Source organism: Terrapene carolina, unplaced genomic scaffold (genome assembly GCF_002925995.2).
Source record: "Terrapene carolina triunguis isolate 2854851 unplaced genomic scaffold, T_m_triunguis-2.0 Scaffold212, whole genome shotgun sequence".
NCBI classification, from domain to species: Eukaryota; Metazoa; Chordata; order Testudines; family Emydidae; genus Terrapene; species Terrapene triunguis.
The window spans coordinates 12,802,641-12,819,389 of NW_020664563.1; positions in this window are offsets into that span (position 1 = coordinate 12,802,641).

Consider the following 16,749-nt stretch of genomic DNA (forward strand, 5'->3'; position numbering starts at 1 on the left):
AAAACCATTCTTAATAAAATAACATCGCAATCATGAAAGAAGGCTTGTTTGGTTAATCAACCATCCTGCTTAAGAGGGTGGGTAAAAGCAGTAATAAAAAATAAAAATATATAACAAATGGAAAGATAGAGAAGCTGATAGAAACAAATACAAATTGGCAGTTCGGAAATGTAGACAATTGATAAGGGAAGCTAAATGTATCAATGAAAAAAAATTATGGCCTGTAGGATTAAGGACAACAAGAAGGAATTATTTAAATATATCAGGAACACACAAAAGGAGAATCTAAGCAACAATATAGGTATGATAGTAGACAAGGATGGTAAAATTATTAATTACAGTACAGAAAAGGCAGAAATGGCTATTAGCCAGGATGGGTAAGGAATGGTGTCCCTAGCCTCTGTTTGTCAGAGGGTGGTGATGGATGGCAGGAGAGAGATCCCTTGATCATTACCTGTTAGGTTCACTCCCTCTGGGGTACCTGGTATTGGCCACTGTCGGTAGACAGAATACTGGGCTGGATGGACCTTTGGTCTGACCCAGTACTGCCATTCTTATGTTCTTAAGTATTCAATAAATATTTCTGTTCTGTATTCAGAAAGAAGCAAAATGATATATTTATATCATATAGTGATAATGAAATACTTTTTGTTCCATAAGTAACTGGGGAGGATGTTAAATAGCAACTGCATTCCAAGTTGGTCCAGGCATGCTATTTAAGGCCTAAGGAAAACACCTGAAAGCTGTCTGTGCCACTAGACAGATCCTTGGTTTGCTGCTGTAAACAGACCCTGCTATGTACTCCTAATAACTTGCCTTATTCCTAACCCAAGCCTTGCTCCTGGTTGCTGGTCCCCTGCCCCACTCCTGACACCTCGCCTTGCCTCTGGTACACTAGCGTTGCTTTGGCGGACTCACTTGGCTCCCACCTGGTGTGGCTCATCATCATCTTCAACTCTGACCTGATCCTACAACATGACACTGATACAGACTGCTGCTCCTGGCCTTAACCCCCTAGACTGAACTCGGACCATGTTCTTGAGTCCCTTCCTACCCAGGCCTTGGCTTCAACCTGCACCTCCATATCCGGAGTCCTGACAAAGAGTTTACAATCTACGTAGACAAGACAGGCAAAGGATGGGAGAAAGGAAGTATTATCTCCATTGTACAGATGGAGAACTGAGGCCCAGAGAGATTGAATTACCTTAGGTCACACAAGAAGTCTGTTATAGCCTTAAGAACTGAACCTAGATCTCCTGAGTCCCAATCCAGGGCTTTAACCACAAGACTACCCTTCCTTTTTAGTATATTGGGCATATCTGACTTCCTGATATGAATGGAATAAAGATACCTGCTGTGAAGGAATGAATAGAGAGGACCAGGCACTGTGTTCCTTGCACACTCAACTCCTATTGACTGCAAGTCAAACAATGATTGATATCTTAGCAAGGTTCCTTTTTCAACTCAGGAAATATCCTTTGTGTTCCATGACTCCAAACCTTAGAATTAAAGAGCAGATTCTACTGGGTCACACAAAGGACCAGACATATTAATTCAGCAGCACTCCCCAGTCTCTAGGGAGTTGCTGAACCAACAAGGGGGGATGCCATTTTAGATTTGGTTTTGGTGAGTAGTGAAGACCTCGTTGAGGAAATGGTTGTAGGGGACAACCTTGGCTCGAGTGATCATGAGCTAATTCGGTTTAAACTAAATGGAAGGATTAACAGAATTAAATCTGAGACTAGGGTTTACGATTTCAAAAGGGCTAACTTTAATAAATTAAGGCGACTAGTTAGGGAAGTGGATTGGACTAACATATTTATGGATCTAAAGGCAGAAGGCGCCTGGGATTATTTCAAGTTAAAGTTACAGGAGCTGTCGGAGGCCTGTATCCCGAGAAAGGGAAAACGGTTCATAGGCACGAGATTTAGACCGAGCTGGATGAGCGAGCGTCTCAGAGGGGTGATTAAGAAAAAACAGAAAGCGTACAAAGAGTGGAAGAGGGGAGGGATCGACAAAGAAACCTACCTTATTGAGGTCAGAGCATGTAGAGATGGAGTGAGAAAGGCCAAAAGCCGTGTAGAGTTGGACCTTGCGAGGGGAATTAAAACCAATAGCAAGAGGTTTTATAGCCGTATAAATAGGAAGAAAACAAAGAAAGAAGAAGTGGGACCGCTGAAGACTGTAGATGGAGTGGAGATTAAGGATAATCTAGGCATGGCACAATATCTAAACGAATATTTTGCATCGGTCTTTAATGAGGCTAATGAAGGGTTTAGGAATAGAGGCAGCGTGACAGAGGGGAATAAAGGAGGGGGGATTGACATTACCGTATCCGAGGTAGAAGCCAAACTCAAACAGCTTAACGGGACTAAATCGGGCGGACCGGATGATCTTCATCCGAGAATATTAAAGGAACTGGCGCGAGAAATTGCAAGCCCGTTAGCGATAATTTTTAATGAATCTGTAAACTCGGGGGTGGTACCGTTGGACTGGAGAATAGCTAATGTGGTTCCTATTTTCAAGAAGGGGGAAAAAAGTGACCCGGGGAACTACAGACCTGTTAGTTTAACATCTGTAATATGCAAGGTCTTGGAAAAAATTTTGAAGGAGAAAGTAGTTAAGGACCTTGAGGTCAATGGCAATTGGGACAAATTACAACATGGCTTTACGAAAGGCAGATCGTGCCAAACCAACCTGATCTCCTTCTTTGAGAAAGTAACAGATTTTTTAGATAAAGGAAATGCAGTGGATCTAATATACCTCGATTTCAGTAAAGCGTTTGATACAGTACCTCATGAGGAATTATTGGTTAAATTGGAAAAGATGGGGATCAATATGAAAATCCAGAGGTGGATAAAGAACTGGTTAAAGGGGAGACTGCAGCGGGTCGTACTAAAAGGTGAACTGTCAGGTTGGAGGGAGGTGACCAGTGGAGTTCCTCAAGGTTCGGTTTTGGGTCCGATTTTATTTAATCTATTTATTACTGACCTCGGAACCGAATGTAGAAGTGGGCTGATAAAGTTTGCGGATGACACAAAGTTGGGAGGTATTGCCAATTCAGAGAAAGATCGGGATATCCTGCAGGGAGACTTGGATGACCTTGTAAACTGGAGTAATAATAATAGGATGAAATTTAATAGTGAGAAGTGTAAGGTGATGCACTTAGGGATGACTAACAAGAATTTTAGTTATAAGCTGGGGACGCATCGGTTGGAAGTAACGGAGGAGGAGAAGGACCTCGGAGTCCTGGTTGATCGCAGGATGACTATGAATCGGCAATGTGACGTGGCCGTGAAAAAAGCTAATGCGGTCTTGGGATGCATTAGGCGAGGTATTTCTAGTAGTGATAAGGAGGTGCTGCTTCCGTTATACAAGGCACTGGTGAGACCTCATTTGGAGTACTTTGTGCAGTTCTGGTCTCCCATGTTTAAAAAGGATGAACTCAAACTGGAATGGGTGCAGAGAAGGGCCACTAGGATGATCCGAGGAATGGAAAACCTGTCGTATGAAAGGAGACTCGAGGAGCTTGGTTTGTTTACCCTAACCAAAAGAAGGCTGAGAGGGGATATGATTGCTCTCTTTAAATATATCAGAGGGATAAATACCAGGGAGGGAGAGGAATTATTTCAGCTAAGTACTAATGTGGACACGAGAACGAATGGATATAAACTGGCCGTCGGGAAGTTTAGGCTTGAAATTAGACGACAGTTTCTAACCGTCAGAGGGGTGAAGTTCTGGAACAGCCTTCCGAGGGAAACGGTGGGGGCGAAAGATCTCTCTGGCTTTAAGATTAAGCTTGATAAGTTTATGGAGGGGATGGTTTGATGGGATAACATGATTTTAGTCAATAGGTCAATAACGTGCCATCGCAGGTAATTAGTATCAATGGTCAATGCGGGTCTGGCTGGAGAATCTTGCCCGCATGCTCGGGGTTCTGCTGATCGCCATATTTGGGGTCGGGAAGGAATTTTCCTCCAAGGTAGATTGGCAAAGGCCCTGGAGGTTTTTCGCCTTCCTCCGCAGCATGGGGCAAGGGTCACTGGCTGGAGGATTCTCTGCAACTTGAAGTCTTCAAATCATGATTTGGGGACTTCAACAGCTGAGTCAAGGGAGAGAATTATTCCAGGAGTGGGTGGGTCAGCTTTTGTGGCCTGCATCATGCAGGAGGTCAGACTAGATGATCATATTGGTCCCTTCTGACCTTAAAGTCTATGAGTCTATGAGTTTGTGTCCATTGGGAGCTTTGTCATTGACTTTAGGCCCACTAACTCTTACTTCCCATCGTTTATTTGTATTGAAATCATGGCAAATAGATACAGTATAAACTCACATTTTACTTGAATTTGGGCCTCTCAAAAAATGGAGAACTAATTGTTCTGGCTTGAGCTAGGCATTGTGGGGTAGGCACTTCGTAAACTTCCCACAACCAACTCTGTCCAGACCTGAAGACCCCCATTCCTATCCTAATCCTAGGCCTCTATTGAGCAGGATCTGCCAGGTGTGGCACATACATGTTTGTGGCAGGGTGGGATTGAAGTCTGGATAAACAACCAATAGTGTCCACTTTTCATTTCTGAATTAATGCTTTGTCCCGTAACGAATGAGCATAGAGCTTTTCTTGCCCGAGTTTGATACTTATGGCTCTGTCAAAGAAAAATCACATTTTATATGAATATTTTCCCCTTCCTTATTAAGTTTTCTCCCTCTGTCATGCACACACATACACAGGTCTGAGATCTGGCTGTCCATCACATCAAAAAGACCACACTTAGCCTGGCTCCTGTGCTCTTATGAACGTGCACAGAGCATTGCACGCATCTGAACGTGATAGGGTCACCTGGAGTGATGCCCCTTGACTCTGTTTTATAACTTTTCACTGCTTAGCAGCTGATCAATAATAATTTAACTGAGCACTTTTATGAAGAGACCAGAATCATCTTTGAGAAATGGAAGATTAATTTTCAATGCAAAGTTGATACCCAAATTCCCAAACTGGTCATTGTCTTGTCTAAAGCAGGGCTCCTCCGACATTTGCCTGCTTTTTAAGATAGAGATCTTATTACAGTTAATAAACATTTACATTACGGTAGCACCCTGTAGCGAGCGGGGCAGTTACCCCGCTCCTGGGAGAAAAGGTATAGAGGGTTGGGGGTTCCCCTGGGAGGGGAGACCCAAAGTGTAGTGTACTGCTGGGACGTAACCCCGAGGTAAAGGGCACTGGGGTCCGGGAGGGACACAGGGGCCTGAGGCAGGTGAGACACCGGCCAGCAGAGGGCGTTCCAGAGCTGGAATTGAGCTAAGTCCCAAGGCAACCGGCAGGAGGCGTTGCGCCGGTGAGTGCTTGACTTGCTACATGTGGTGGAGAATGTGGGCATAGATGGTGACCCCTGATACAAGGAGCAGGGACAGGACTGGGACTATTGCTGGGCAGAGGAGAGAGGGACAATGGATCTGGGCTACACTGGGGCTTTCTTTGCGGGTGAGTGCTCGACTTGCTACACGCCCAAAGGCACACTGGCCCCATTCTGCTGAGTGCTCTCCCAGTCCTGATTTCACACTTCCCTGCAACAAGCAATAGTCACGTGTAAAAACAACTGTAAAGGCGCTGTTAAGGAGAAAATCAAGTCATGTAATGCAATGTTGCAACTTGGTTATACCCTTGTCATGGGGTGTCCACCCCACACAAGGCCTGAAGGGGTAAATTAGGCCAGTTAGCCTTAGGCTGCACTGGGTGGAAACCCAGGGAATGCTAGGGCCTAATTGCTGATGAAGTCCAGCTTGGGGAGGAGCTGTGCAGGATCTTTAGAGAGAGAAAGTTGGTAGGCTGCACGGGGGATGCCTTCAGTCATTCTCCCGGATGCTAGGGGGAAGATCAGGAAGCTGTAAGGACAGAGTAGGAAGCAGTCCAGGGAAAAAGCAGTGAGGGCTGGGAGAGTAAAAGCCCAGAGCTGCTAAGCTATGAAGAAGAAAGCGCTGCAGTTCCCAGTGCATGAGGGTGGCCCCCAGGCCATAGAGGGAGGGAGGGAGTGGAACGACACACTGAGTAACCACAGGAAGAGGTGGCAGAGATAATTCCCCAAATAAGCCACAAGGAGGCACTGCTGAATGGTGAATAGAGTAAGCCATGCCACAATCCCCCATTGTATATTTGCAGCAGAGCTGACTGGAAAATCTCTTTTATTCTTGAACAAAAAAGTTGCAGTAAAAACATTGACATTTTTCTTTAAAAGTCTTTTGGTTTTCATTAAAAATAAACAAAAAAAACCCAAAACGTTTTCAATTTTCAAACTAGAACATTTCAGGAGGTTGTAGTTTTTTTACGAAGGACTAAAAAGCCATTCTTCACTGGAAAAACATTTCAAATGAAAATCTCTAATCTGCATGGCTTGTTTCTTCTCCCTGGGCACAGGACTTCATATGATTATTTCTCCTCCTCTTGTTGCCTGCAGCTCCCAGTGCTGTATTCTTTCCAGGCCTTGTTTGCTTGCTGCCCCTCCTGTTTTGGTGTCAAGTTTGACCACAGCTGAATTCATTTCAGAGAAGCAAAGGAACACACAAAGCAGAGTTCAGGGAGGAGCTTGGGTTTTGAGTTCAGTTGATCCAAAAAGCTTCTAGAACTCCAAAGAGTCTGGGACCAGGTGACAGCTTCCAAGCTAAGGTGCTTCATTGTTGTCAGAGCAACTGCTCCTGACACTGTCAGGTACAGCAGCTCAATGTACTCACCTGCACCAGCACACTGGCCTCAACTTCCTGTGCCTGTTCACTAGGACAGTCACTGAGTGCACTGCAGTCCATCGTCTGTATAGTGAAGTCACTGGCTGTATGTGTGGCATATTCCCGTGGCAGCACATATGTGTATAACCCATCTGTATGTCAGTGTCACAGCAGCGCCATAATGGAAAGCACAGTGTGAGGGAGAGGAATTGATCTCCAACCCATCCGTTCCACAAGAAGGAAACGTGGAACAAATTCCTCTCCAGTGGCCTGCGTACCCCCTTGGAACAGCGTTCTGCTGGTTCTCTTACAATCCCCTGAGAAGAGCTACCAGGCAGGAAAGTGGCTCCAGCCCGTGGTCATGTGGGTGATAACATTACACTTGTGTGAGATGCACAGATATGTACCTCTAACTGTCTATGAGGAAGTGAAGCTCCAGGGAACAACTGGCCTCTCCCACAGATCGCACAGCACCGAGCCTGCACCCAGTGGATCTCTCCAAAGGGTCCTGCTGCCTGATTCCCAACAGACAGCCCCTAAGGAACCGCTGGACAGCTCCCCAGGGGCCATCACCGAGGAGCTAAAGGACTTTCCCCCCCCAAAATACTTCCAGATTGCTAGATGGTTGGCAGCAACCTGTGGACCAACGGGCTGTTCCAAACAGACTGAGGGAGGCAGCTCTTAATTAAATTTAAAAGCATTTAAAAAAAACCTCTAGGCTTGGGGGTAGGGAGGCCTCTGCTTGGGCCTGAGGTATCTGGGCCTGGCCTGTGTGCCAGCTGAGAGCATGAGACAGCACTCTACACGGTTCTCTGGGGCTGGGAGAGGCAGAGTGAGAACAGAGCCGATGAATATATTATAGGGCCGCCGTGAGATGACTGGTGCTTTATAATGTATTTATGAGGGTTCCCAGGCAGTCTCTTTCTGCAGGCATAAAGTGCCTTCGTTCCCTGGTTGATGATACAGAGGACAGCTCCTTGCATCCCCCAGGCAGCTCATTAGAGTACTTCATAGTGATCAGAGGTGACAACTGGGGAGCCCTTATGAATACATAACAGAGGGTAGCAAATTACAATATTTTTCTTCTGTTACCTCTTCTGACTCCCCACTGCTGTCTGGGTCTGTGCTCCTTGGCTGAGCTTTCACTTTCCTTCTCCAGTGCTGATCCACTCTCCATCCCACCTCACTGCCAGCTTTGTCTCCTTGCCTATTGCTTTCAGCCAGCACTGGGGTCCAGTCATATTCAGTGGTGGCAGCCTGCAACGGAGTTTAGTCATTGTTGGGGTGCCTCCTTGTGACTGTGGATTAGCTCCTTTCAGCTCAGACGCCCCCTTCCAATGGCTGCTCACATCGTATTCCCTCCTCACTCTCCAGGACTCACACTACTCCCTCTTCGTGATTCAGCACTCTGGCCAGGTTACTATACAGTCTCTCTCTTCTGGGATTTCAAAGTCACTCTGGATCAGCTGTCCCCATGCTGTTCCAGATAGTCTTCCACTCCACGGCCAGGTCCTGTGCCACTTTCCCAGCAGATGGTAGGGGAACCCGGGCCTGCCCACTACTCTGGCTTCCAGCCCAGCAACCCTATATCTAGCAGCAACTACAGTTTGCTTGCCACCAGTCAGACCCTGTTGTTATTTCCCTGGACTCCTTCCTACTTCCCTTTTCTGTCTTCTTGCCCTCCCCCCAGGTTTAATGGCTCAAATCCCCTCCTCCCAGGGAGTAACTGTAGATATATCCCCTCTGACTTCTTGCCAGGCTCTGTAGCCCCCAACGAAACTTTCCTTCTCCCAGGGGGTGACTGCAGACTACTTCTCTTATAGCCCCTGCTCCTCAGTGTCATCCCTTTATACAAGCCCAACCTGCTCTTTCCCAGCTGAACTTCATCTTCCATTAGGCTTTATTGGTCCCTGGCTCTCCTCCAGGTGCAGCATATAAGGTTAATTGACCTAATTTAACCTGCTCTGGCTTGTGTGGGGTGGATACCCCATCACACAGCCACAACGACTTATTTGACTATTTGCTTTTCAGGAGTTAAATTTGACCAAAGGGGCATATGCTATACAAGACATTTTTGTTGCAGAGGGCACTGATCCTCCTGCTGGTTTAGCTGTAATTGCAGAGCCTCCTTCCTAAAACAATCACGTTGGCGGTTTGTAATATGCTAACCTGAAGGGATAAAATGAATCCAGCATTTTAACCAGTTGCTATTTTGTTTGTCAATAGAAAATGCAGCTTCCAAAGTATTATTCCACCAAAAGATAGTTGCACACCCTCATGAAATATGTGCCACTTTTGCTGCTTATTATAAGAACCTCTATATCTCAGATACTATAAGCTCTGAAGTTATTCAAAAATAAGTGAAGGGGCAGGCTTGCCAAAGAACAACTTAGAAACTTTAGACAGAAAAACACAGAAGAAGAAATTTTAGTGGCAGTAGCAAGTATGAAAAGTTGTAAAACTCCAGGACCTCCTAGCTTTCCAGCGGAATGTTACAAGGTATTTAACAAGGGACTAGTGGGCCCATAGGGGAGGTACTAGGAATGCTATTCTATTGTGGGAGGAACTTCCACAACCTGTGAAAGCAGCTACTGTTGTTCTCCCAGAAGTTGGAAAAGACCTTAACTTATGCAGCTCTTATAGACCCGTGTCTCTGCTGAACCATGACAAAGATTTTAGCAAAAATACTAGCTGGCTGGTTGCAGTCTGTGCTCTCATTTTCTACAAACCCAGATCAAACTGGATTCATTAAGGATAAACGAGTGTCAAACAATATTCAGAGAATACTTGGACTCGCCCATAATATCAGATTTTTAAAAAAACTATTAGTTTTGTTATCACTAGCTTCAGAGAAAGCCACTGATACAATAGAGTGGAACGTTCTGTTTTAAGCCCTGTCCCATATGAACATTGGCTCCCTGTTCCTTAAATGGATAACCGCTCTTTGCACCAGTCCAAAAGCAGCTGTGCGAGTTAATGGGGTTAAATGGGCTCTTCAATCTAGTAGTGAAAGCTATAACAGGATCCAATGGCTGGAAGCTGAAGCTAGACAAATTCAGACTGGAAATAAGGTGTAATTTTAAACTGTAAGTAATGAAGCATTGGAACAATTTACCCAGGGTCATGGTGGATTCTCCATCACTAGCAATTTCTAAATCAAGATTGGATGTTTTTCTAAAAGAGATGGGGTAGGAATTACCTTGGGGTAGTACTATGGCCCGTTTTATTCAGGAAGTCAGACTACATGATCGCAATGGTTCCTTCTGGCCTTGGAATCAATGAATCTCCCCTGCAGAAGTACCCAGAAGGACTAGGCAGGCAGAAAAGTCCATTGTCTCCTTTCCTTTTTGCACTGGCCATGGATTCTTTTGCACAGAGGACAAGGAAAAATTGATCACAAGAATAAAGCTAGCAGGACCACATCAGAACCTAGCTTTATACGCGGACGATGTAACATTATTGTTATCTGAACCAAACATTTCCTAAAAATTAGTTTCTAAAAAAAATCCATAACTTTTGGAAAGCATCTTGATTTAAAGTCAATTATGTCAAATCCAAAATGTCCACTATAAATTTGTCAGACTCTGAGGAGTCACTCCTCCAGAAAATATTTGGGAGCAGATGGACAACAAATTCTGTCACACACCTGGGAATTCAGATCTCAAACAACCTAAAAGAGCTCTATGATTTAAATATCAAGCCACTGCCTCAGTAAATGAAAAAAGATCTGGAGCGCTGGGGGAAGGATGTACTTTCTTGCGTGGGAAGAACAGCCTCAGTCACAATGAATGTTTTGCCAAGGAGATCTTTCCTGTTTCAAAACCTTTCTGTGATCATCCCAGATCAAACCCTAGCAGGAATACAGAGGACGTTGTTAGAATGTATATGGAATAAGAAAAGACCAAGAGTTAGTGCGGACTGATCCATTAAACAGGGTGGACTAGCTCAGCGTTTCTCAAATGCGGCCACCAGGGGCTTTTCTTGTGGTCACAGCCTCCTGGGCTGTTATGGGGGGTGGGGGAGTAGAGGCCTCTCCCTGTTGCTCCTGGATGCACCGCCTTGATGTTGGTTGCTGGGGCCGTCAGCAGTGGTTGGGCCCTGCTCCCCCTATGGCGACACCTGGGGCACAATGCTGGAGGACCAGGCAGCCGGTGAGTTCCCCACTTTCCCAGAGGTGATGGGGTTCAAGCTTTAGGCTTCAGCCCTGGGGTGGCGAGGCAGAGGGGCGGCAGGCTCTGGCCACAGGGCTTCGGGCTCCAGTCCCCCCCCCCCCCCCCCCCCCCTCCACCCATCCACCCCCCCCTTTGCCCCTGTGGCTGCAAGAAAAGCCCCTGGTGGCCGTATTTGAGAAACAGTGACCTAGAGGCTCCAACTGAGATCAGGGCCCCATTGTGCCGAATGCTGTACAGACCGATGGCAAGAGACATTCCCTGCCCTGAAGAACTTACACTCTAATAGACGAGACAAACAAAGGTGAAACAGAGCCACAGAGATTCACCCAAGGGTGGAGCAGAGCCAGGAATTAGAACCCAGCTCTTCTCCCAAGTCCCAGTTCAGTGCTCTATGCACTAGGCCATGCTCCCTCTCTTTAATGATACAGATCATCAACATCAAGCACTGGTTTATTGAGCAGAAGCCACCTCAATGTTTCCTTAAGGACAGCTAGCATTCTATCATCCCTAAGGGAGGCACTGACAGGCTCAGTCTCTGACAATAGAGGCAACCCTTCCCCACTGGCCTTAACCAGCCACGAAGGAAATGGGTCCACATCCTGAGTTCTCTCAACTCCTCTTGTGCCTCCCTGAGCAAAGCCAGACAACACTCAACTAGAGAAGACTGGGCATTTGTTTCCTCAAGCTATCCTTCTGTTCCAACAGACCCAGATAGCTCAGCATGAATCAGAGTAATTTCATCTGCTGAATGACAGGACATTTCCTCATAGCAGGAGGGACTCAGGTAAGCCACCAGGTGGCAGCAATGAGGCATAACCAAGCTATCTGCCACCAGGCCCCACTTTCCCATCTCAGCTTTTGTGCAGGCTGCGGTGTAAGTAAGCAAAGGGATTTTTCTCTGCCTTCCACACAGTTCTGGCCCAAGAGCTTAAGGAATCTTTGTGTCACCCCAGTCACCTTTGGCATGAAACTTCCCCCACTGGCACTCAAGCTGTCAACCCTCCCGCTTCATTTGTTGCAAGCCTGGGTAGGTTGGCTGCAATGGGATTGCAATTAGGTGCCAGTACGGCCTGAGCAATAAGACCCCAGCTCTGTTAGTGCAAAGCCAGGAGCAGACACCCAACCCTGGGTGGTGCTGCCACACAAGCTGCTGGGATGAGCAAACAAATCTTTCAGTATTTGACTTTCAATTCCAGACTTAAAATTCTTCACAGAGACAAGGTCAAGAACAAGGTGGGGGAGGTGATCTCTTTTATTGAGAGAGACAAGCTTTTGCATTTACACAGGGCTCTTCTTTGGCAGGTAAAATGGTGCAAAGAAACCTGTGCAACCTGCAGCAGTTCTAGCTCTCTATGAACTGGGTCGTTGTATAATCGTGTAGCTTTCCTGAGCAGATTGCCACAGGAGGGCAGCCTAAGTCTGACTCTGTCTCCTGTAGTCATTCAGATCCTTGTTACACGTCACTCCTACTATCTCAGCTTCTTTAAAAGTCCTGTCAAGGTGCAGGCTGTTGGCTCACCTTCCGTTTTACAGCTGTATGTTACAGTAAGAAATAGGTTTCTTGTTCCTCTTTAGCGGGGCGTTTGCAACTTTTCAGTGGTAGCTCACGTAATAAAGCTGAATCAATTAGAATTAACGAAAGTAAAAGAGAGAATATTAGGCATAGGTCATTGGAGTGATTTGCTAGCCACCCCTCAGAACACAGGTTTTCAGAGAGGGGCTATTTCTTACAGTAATTATCAGTGCTGCCAACTCACTCACACAACTTTATTGTAGGTCTTACAACAATTGATGTTTTTCAGCTCCTGGGAATGTGCTTCGGTGAGAATCTCAGCTTTCATTTTTTGAGAAAGGAAGTTTCTAGCCCACACTGTTGCTGAGAAAAACTTGAAAATGTGAACCCTCATTGCTTAGAAGCAAGAAGGCAAATGAAAATAACCCAACATTTGTAATTTTTAAAATCTCCTTATTTTGAAGCTTATTTTCTGATCTTTGCAGCCTGACTAATGATTTCTGAATGCTTGAACTTGGCAATGCTGCGATTTTAAAAGCACGTTACGCTCAGGGACTGAACAACTTGTGTAAAATTCTGCCATCAGTTACACTAGTGTAAATGCCTTGAAGCCAATGGAATTATTTCTCATTTACGTCAGCGTGAGAGCAGAAATAGGTCCCATGAATAATCCACTAATAGGAGACAGTCAAATGTAAATCATCCGTGTTGGTATTCTCCTCTAATGTGTTACTAAGTACCAGTGAGCTTGGCTTTGCTGTTATCTTGCTGGCCCGTCTCTCTGGCCCAGTTTCAAAGCTGGGCATGCTGACCTGTAATTTCTGGACAGGGTTCCCCTTTCAGAGCTGCATTTCCTGTCGCATTAAGTTGTAGAAAATAAGCAGCGATACAGGATTGCACAAGACCTCAAAACAGGGGACCACAGCAGACTGAGGAAGGAGGAAAAGAGCCCACAGGAGGAAGCTGGAGGGAGGGTGGGGTGGCTTTCTGGAATGAAAGCCAAATATCTGAAGTTGCCACAAATCTTTCCTGCTTCCCCCTAGCCAGCCAATGATGCTTCGCTGGTGCTAGTTCCTTGTCTCCTTTGCCAAATGATGAAACTGACAGCACTGAGAGGGAGAGCGCAGACATCGTTCGCCCCCAGATAGCAGGAATGCTCACCGGAAGGTTCCCCCAGCTCCGTCTCAAATTCTTAAGGGAGGTCCTAGCCAAATGTGGACCAAAAGTTGGTTTATATTTAGCATGGTATGTATTTAATATGGAAAGCTTTCCCTCAGCACAGCTGTTGATTCAATCTCCCTCTCTACCCCCGACCCCCAGCAAATGGCAGAACACCTCCAGCTGCGATAGCTAAAGAGATCATGGCCAGCCCTTAGAGAATGAGTGTTTTAAATGCTCTAGGAGTCCCAGTAAAATTCCCTTTTCTTACTGTACCTCTCAGTAATAGTACTTAGCACTTACTTACTAGAACTTGGCAAACATTCCCACATGCAGCCTCACAACACCTTCAGGAACATGTAGCGTGATATTCCCATCTTACAGGTGAGGAAACTGAGGCACAGACTTTCAGTAACTTGCCCAAGACTGAGGGTTAGTCTACACAGGGATTTTTGTACTGGTATAGCCATAGGACTTCAAACCAAGGCAAGCTGCACTGATGCAAGTCACTTTTTACACTACTGCAGCATGTCCATAACCCACTGGTTAGTGTGTGTTACAGGTTCCCACTGTGCTCGATCTGCCGATCATGGGTCTCTTACAGCTCTCAGCTGGAGAAGCTGGTTCTTTAGCACAATCTGTGGACTTGTGCTTATCACTCTTGAGGTCCCCAGTTCACTCCCTGGTGGTGGCCAAGATGATGGTGTGACGTTGCAGTCTATATGGTTTTATAAAAATATGCTAATGAGTGAATATAATGTAACTGGAATATGCTTCATGCAAAAGGTCTCTTGTAAGGTATCATTACAAAGCTTATAATCTACTGAATGTGATCATCCTATTTGTATAAATGTACCACTCTTGTATCTGAAACTAAAAATATGAAATATAACTCTGAGGGCCTATTGTAATTATGCAAAGTGTGGGCCATTAATGGTGGTTTGGAATCTTGATGACTCCCATTAACTAGGACCATTGTCTGCAGATGGCTGTGTTTTACCTGTAAGTCTTTCTGTATACCTGTGTGCTGGCAAGTGAGCAATGAAGTCTTGCAGTGACATGTGATCATGTCACCTGAACTGGAATCCATCTTTAACCTGGTGTCTTTCCATTGAGAAGGAGGGGGTGGGAACCCAGAGAGGGACAAAGGATTCCCGCCTTATGCAAAAGATATATAAAGGGGTGGAACAGAACAAAGGGGGAGGAGCCATCATGAAGAATCCCCTAGCTACCACCTGAGCTGGAACAAGAGCTGTACCAGGGGAAAGAATTGTGCCCAGGCCTGGAAGGTGTCCAGTCTGAGGAAAAAACTTACTGAAGCATCTCTGAGGGTGAGATTATCTGTATTCAGTTTGATTAGACATAGATTTGCACATTTTATTTTATTTTGCTTGGTGACTTATTTTATTCTGTCTGTTACTACTTGGAACCACTTAAATCCTACTTTCTGTATTTAATAAAATCACATTTTACTTATTAATTAACTCAGAGTATGTATTAATACCTGGGGGAGCAAACAACTGTGCATATCTCTCGATCAGTGTTATAGAGGGCGAACAATTTATGAGTTTACCTTGGATAAGCTTTATACAGGGTAAAACAGATTTATTTGGGTTTAGACCCCATTGGGAGTTGGGCATCTGAGTGTTAAAGACAGGAACACTTCTGTTAGCTGCTTTCAGGTAAACCTGCAGCTTTGGAGCAAGTAATTCAGACCCTGGGTCTTTGTTGGAGCAGATGGGAGTGTCTGGCTCAGCAAGACAGGGTGCTGGGGCCCCGAGCTGGCAGGGAAGGCAGGGGTAGAAGTAGTCTGGGCACATCAGGTGGCAGCTCCCAGGGGGTTTCTGTGATCCAACCCGTCACAGATGGCTTGTCATATGTCTCATTGTTTCCCTGTACTCCCGTCAGTCTGTCTGTATCAAATCTGTCACTTGTCTTATACTTACATTGTAAGCTCCTTGGGGCAGGGCCTGTCTTTTTGTTCTGTGTCTGTGCAGCGCCTGGCACATTGAGGTCCTGGTCCGTGACTGGGGCTCCTAGGCACTAAGGTAATACAAATAATAAAGAACACCACATCTACATTGAGGGTATGGAGCAGTGCAGCTTTGCTGCTGCAAAGCCCGGAGTATGCCAGTATAGTGTCAAAGCCAGGAACAGACTGGGGGCTCCTGGCTCTACATCTCATGCTCGGTTTAGTCAGCTCACACCCACCATGCATGGGAAACATTCTATATGCAGGACAAAGCACAGGTGTAGAGTGCTTGCAAAGAATCCACCCCAATCAAAACATGACAGAGGGCTCAATGTCATCACCTGGTGCACAAGGAGCGGGAAGAGAGCCTGCTGAGAGTCTCCTAGCCATGCAAGCAGCAAGGGTTGATCCCTCCCTAGTGGGCCAGCCTTCCCACCACATCCCCAAGGGCACATGGACTAGGCAGTATGGCCAGCCCCCAAATCAACTAGCACATACGCCGATACCAACGCCAAATGCTGGCTGACAATGGCACATATTACTTCTTCTAGAAGGAGTGACACCGTGCATCCCATAGTGCTGTGCAAGGTAGTGCCTTGGTATTCTCCATGGGCAGCGGGTATAATAGGCCAGCAGAAGCTAAGCCTCCCCTAAGCCAAGCCCTGGCCCCGTCCATGCTTTGTCCTCTCCCCCAAGCTGGTGGGAGCTCAGCTCTGGCCAGAGGCCAACGGCCCAGCACCGGGGCCAATGCTGGGAGGTGACCGGCAGGCCGATGCTGGTGGGCGGCCGGCAGCCTGGTGCGGGTGCCAGCCAGCAGCCCGGGGCTCCTCCACTGGGGGGGAGGGGCTCTCGGGGCTCAGGTGGAAGGGGCGGGGCCGTGTGGCTAGCCTCCCCAAAGGGAGGCTATTCTCCCTCATCAGGAAGGCAGAGGATGTAAATTACTGTGTCTGCACTTTCCATTAGAGCTTTGAACCCTATATAACCTATGTATTAAAATAGTAGTGGCTCCGGTTGTGCTTGAGAACTACCCACAGCATCAGCTCCCTAGATATGTGGGGGAAAGGGTTCCACCAGACATGGGGAGCAGAGAGGATGAAATAAGGAATACAGAGCATTATATCAGCTAGGTGTTCAGGTGGAGGTGAGGATTGGGGATTGCTGGGATTGTCAGTGCCTGCCTGCCACTCTGAAATGCCTCTGTCACTTCAGGGCTGCAT